Consider the following 5,851-nt stretch of genomic DNA (forward strand, 5'->3'; position numbering starts at 1 on the left):
ATGAAATTCCAATAGATGATTTGCCCAAAATAATAATTTTTGAAATGATTATTAGGTTTTATGGATGAAAAAGGAAATAAATTGATTGAAAAAACCTTTAAAATTATGGGGAAAACAATAAAAACACTTGAATATGCTTACATATGCACATATATGCCATTTTGAAGTTATTTGGCATATTAAAAATATATAGGGAAAACATTGGGTGTCAACAACTGCCTCTCTTTACCTCGGAAGGATGAAAGAGTTGTCAGGTAAAGATATGATAACCAATTTTGATCGAGCGAAATGGTTTGAAGGAGTTTTAGGCCGCACCCTGGCTTCTGAGTTGCCTACATATCCCTAATTTTATAGGAATCAGGCCATATGTAGTTCAGGATCCGTCGGCGGAGTATGCCGACGGGTACTTTCCAAGAACGGACGCAATATTTCGGGCTGGGTGGGAATGGTGTGGCTGCGGGCACTAGAGCGGAAAATCTCCTGTTGGGACGGTTGTTGCTTTCCGGTTTTCCTACAAATAAGTAATACAAGCATATATTGTGAGTAAATTTAGACATAATGCCAATTCCCGTTGGACCATGAATGATGTATTTGAACGGTTAGTATGATGTCTTTAGACTATGATGTCCTGGGCCATGAAGCATATAACAAAGGATTTGCAGGCCATGAAATGATGCTCTCGGGCTATGAGAATGGTTCCTCTGAACCATGACGCCTTTGAATAATGATATGCAAAAAGATTGAAAGAGGTCCTTAGGCCATGACATGGTGTTCTCGGGCTATGAGGATGGTGCCTATGAATGATGTCGCTTTTGGATGGGTTGGCGATATTTCTGCCCATGAAGGATGCAGTAGCATGTGGCGATCTTTCAACCGTGCAATGTGGCAATCTTTTAGTCGTGCAATGTGGCGATCTTCCAACAGTGCAATGTGGTGATCTTTTAGCCATACAATGTGGCGATCTTTCAGCCGTGCAATGTGGCAATCTTTCGGCCGTGCAATGTGGCTATCTTTCAGCCATGTAATGTGGCGATCTTTTATCCATTCAATGTGGCGATCTTTTAGCCGTGGAATTTTGCCATCTTTCAGCCGTGAAATGTGGCGATCTTTTAGCCGTGCAATGTGGCGATCTTTCAGCCTTGCAATATGGCGTTTTTTCAGTCGTGTAATGTGGAAATCTTTCAACCGTGCAATGTGGCGATCTTTCAGCTGTGCATTGTGGCGATCTTTTAGACGTGCAATATGGGTGGAGACAGTGTTTAGTCTCGGAAGGCAGAATGGTAGCCTTATGCAATGCAAATGCAGATAGAGCTAGAGCTTAACCTTGGAAGGTAGAATGGTACCTTTATGCAGATTGGAAGGCAGAATAGTAGCCTTATGCAATGCAAATGCATATAGAGGTAGAGCTTAACCTTGGAAGGAAGAATGTTAGCTTTATATAGATTGGAAGATAGAATAGTAGCCTCATGCAATGCAAATGCAGATAGAGGTAAAGCTTAACCTCGGAAGGCAGAATGGTAGCCTTATGCAGATTAGAATGCAGAATAGTAGCCTTATGAAATGCAAATGCAGATAGAGGTAGAGCTTAACCTCGGAAGGCAGAATGGTAGCCTTATGCAGATTGGAAGGCAGATGGTAGCCTTATGCAATTGGAAGGCGGAATAGTAGCCTTATACAAGTTGGACGGCAGAATGGTAGCCTTATGCAAGTTGGAAGGCATAATGGTAGCCTTATGCAATGCAGATGCAGATAGAGGTAGAGTTTAACCTCGGAAGGTATAATGGTAGCCTTATCGAGATTGGAAGGCAGAATAGTAGCCCAATGCAAGAAAATAAAATAGCATTGCCAGCAGAGTTTCTTAGCTGATAGCAGATTGCGGCGTGGTGATTACTGGGAGCATTGTGACTTGCGGAACATTACGAGTGCGTGCTGATAGAAAATGTTGGTAAGTGCAATGGTTCGGAGTATCGTATTCTTGAACAATATTTGTTCTATGGGCGTACAGTATTTTCAATGATTTCGTAATAGTAGTGCATGCATCCAAAGAAAAATCATGAGTTTTGTAAATGGGAAGGTTAGTTCGTATCCCTGCTGGCTTTGCTTGACTCGCTCGGCTTTGATCTGGCGATACCGTTTGTATCATTAGGGTACCATTGCTAAACAAATCAATTTCAATAATAAACATGCATGATTTTGTGAAAGTATGACACAAATATATAATTAAAATAGTTTTTAGATGAATCGACAACTGTGATGTGGTTTGAGACATTGCGACCTCTTTTGCTACAAAAAATTGAGGGTCCTCCTCAAAATTCTACCCCAATTTGATGGGTTGATGCTTCTGATTGTTGCTCGTGCGACGATCAGCTAAAATTACTTCGGAATTTTGAGGGTCCTCCTCAAAATTCTACCCCAGTTTCCAATTTCAGGGGAAATAAAGTTTTTATTGAATTGTGACCGAACCTATTGGGCTGCCTATGTATCCCCTCTTAAATGGGAACCAGGTCAGGCGTAGTTCAATTTATATCATATAAGGAAAGTATAAGGATTACATAGTAATGCTTGATGGCATCTGAGTTAATCGACTTTGGCCAAACTTCTCCATCCATTTCTGCAAGTATGAGGGCTCCTCCTGTCAAAGCTTGGTGAGCCATGTATGGGCCCTGCCAGTTGGGAGATAACTTCCCTTTGGCTTCTTCCTGATGCGGAAAAATTTTCTTTAACACAAGTTGCCACGGTGTGAACTGTCTCGACTTGACTCTCTTGTTAAAGGCTTTAGACAGTCTTTTATGATAGAGTTGACCATGGAAAACTACGTTCATTCTCTTTCCATCTATAAGAGCTAGCTACTCGTAACGACCTTTCACCCACTCTGCATCATTGAGCTCAGCTTCCTGTATGATCCTCAGGGAAGGAATTTGTACTTCAGCGGGAATGACGACTTATGTACCATAAACCAGCATATAGGGGGTTGCCCCGGTTTATGTGCGGACTGTGGTGCAATACCCTAATAGAGCAAATGATAACTTCTCATGCCACTGTTTATGCTTCTTTATCATTTTCCTCAATATCTTCTTGATATTCTTGTTGGCAGCTTCTACGACTCTATTCATTTGAGGCTTGTAGGCTGTGGAATTCTTGTGTCTGATCTTGAAGATTTCACATATAGTTTTTATCAAATCACTGTTGAGATTGGAGCCATTATCAGTAATGATTGACTCTGGAATACTGAATCAACAAATAATGCAGTCACGGACAAAGTCTGCCACGACTTTTTTAGTTATTGCCTTGTAAGATGCTGCTTCGACCCACTTGGTGAAATAGTTGATTGCTACTAGGATAAACCTATGTCCGTTTGAAGTGGGGGGCTCGATTGTTCCAATGACATCCATTCCCCAAGCGGCGAACGACCATGGTGAGCTTGTTGTGTTGAGCTTGCTTGGATGTACCTTTATCATGTCTACATGTATCTGGAAGCGATGGCATTTCCGGACATACTGGATGCAGTCTGTTTCCATAGTCATCCAAAAGTAACCAGCCCGGAGTATCTTTTTTGCTAAGACAAAGCCATTCATATGTGGACCATAGGTCCCTGTATGAATTTCCTCTAGTAGCTTGGACACTTCTTTTGCGTCGACACATCTTAATAGCCCCAAATCAGGAGTCCGCCTATATAGGATTCCTCCGCTATGAAAGAAATTGTTGGACAATCTCCGAAGTGTGTGTTTCTGAGTATGATTGGCAAGCTTCGCGTACTCTCCTTTTTCCAGATATTCCTTGATATCATGAAACCAAGGTTTTTTGTCTGATTCTTCTTCAACATGGGCACAATAAGCTGGCTGAGTATGAATTTTCACCGAAATGGGATCAATGAAATTCTTGTCAGGATGTTGTATCATAGATGATAGGGTATCCATTGCATCGGCGAACTCATTCTGGACACTGGGAACGTGTTGGAATTCTGTCTTCGTGAACCTCTTTCTCAATTCATGTACATGATGCAGATACTAGAGTATCTTAGAGTTTTTGGTTGCCCATTCCCCTCGTACCTGATGTATGAGTAAATCTGAATCTCTGATCACCAACAGCTCTTGCGCGTTCATGTCAATGGTCATCTTGAGCCCTAAGATACAGGCTTCATATTCAGCTATATTGATGGTGCAACGGAACCTGAGTTTGGCAGACACTGGATAATGCTGACCGGTTTTTGATACTAAGACCGATCCTATACCATCTCCTCTGAAGTTTGCTGCTCCATCGAAGAACATTCTCAAGTTGTCATAGGATTCTGCAATGTCTTCTCCTACGAATGATACCTCTTCATTAGAAAATATGTTTTCAAGGGTTCATATTATCCATCCACAGGGTTTTGGATAAAGTGGTCTGCCAGTGCCTATCCTTTGACCGCCTTCTGAGTTACGTAAACAATGTCGAACTCACTCAACAGTATTTGCCACTTGGATAGCTTGCCAGTGGGTATGGGCTTCTGAAATATGTACTTTAAAGGATCTATCCTTGATATGAGGTACGTAGTATAGGCACAAAAGTAGTGCATCTACTTCTGAGCCACCCATGTCAAAGCATTACAGGTGCGCTCCAATAGAGAATACCAGGCCTCGTATGGGCTGAAATTCTTGCTGAAATAATAAATGGCTTGTGTGTTTCTCCCCGTTTCATCATGCTGCCCTAGAACGTAGTCGAAAGCTCCATCTAACACTGCAAGGTAGAGTAATAAGGGTCTACCTGGATCGGGGGGACTAGGACTGGTAGTTTTGATAGGTACTCCTTGGTTCTATCGAAGGCCTTTTGGTAGTCATCGGTCCATTTTGTAGCGGCATCCTTTTTTAGAATTTTAAAGATTGTCTCATAGATAACTGTAGATTGCGCTATGAATAGCTGACGTGGTTCAACCTTCCCAGGAAACTCATCACATCTTTCTTGTTCTTTGGCAGTGGTAGTTCTTGAATGGCTTTGACCTTTGATGGGTCTAGTTCTATTCCTCGGCGGCTCACAATAAACCCAAGCAACTTTCCAGCAGGAACCCAAATGCATACTTTGCGGGGTTTAGTTTCAGGTTGTACCTTCGCAATCTATTGAAGAACCTCCTCAAATCTGCCATGTGATTAGTGGCCTTCTTGGACTTAATGATGACATCATCTACATATACCTCAATCTCCTTGTATATCATATCATGAAAAATGGTAGTCATGGCCCTCGTGTCGGTAGCCCCTGCATACTTCAGGCCGAATGACATCATCTTGTAACAATACACTCCCCATGGCATAATGAAAGCTACTTTCTCAGCATCTTCCTCATCCATCCAAATCTGATGGTAACCAGTGAAGCAATCCACGAATGACTGTAACTCATACTTGGCACAATTGTCAATCAGGATGTGTATATTCGGTAAAGGGAAGTCGTCTTTCAGACAGGCCCGATTGAGATCCAAGTAGTCAACACAGACTCTGACCTTCCCATCCTTCTTTGGTACTGGCACAATGTTGGCTAACCATGTTGGGTATTCAACCACCCTGAGAACCTTGGCTTTGACTTGCTTAGTGACGTCTTCCTTGATTTTCAAACTCATATCAGGCTTGAACTTTCTGAGCTTTTGCTTTACCGGCGGACATGTTCGATCGGTTGGCAGTTTATGGGCCACAATAGACGTACTCAAACCAGTCATGTCATCATACGACCAGGCGAATATGTCCTCATATTCCTTTAGAAATTCGGTGTATTCCTTCTTTTCTGATGGTGATAAGTGAACGCTGATTCATGTTTCCTTGACGTTTTCTGCATCTCCCAAGTTAACAATTTATGTTTCATCCAAGTTGGACTTAGGTCTACTTTC

This window comes from Nicotiana tabacum, chromosome 8 (assembly GCF_000715075.1).
Source record: "Nicotiana tabacum cultivar K326 chromosome 8, ASM71507v2, whole genome shotgun sequence".
NCBI classification, from domain to species: Eukaryota; Viridiplantae; Streptophyta; class Magnoliopsida; order Solanales; family Solanaceae; genus Nicotiana; species Nicotiana tabacum.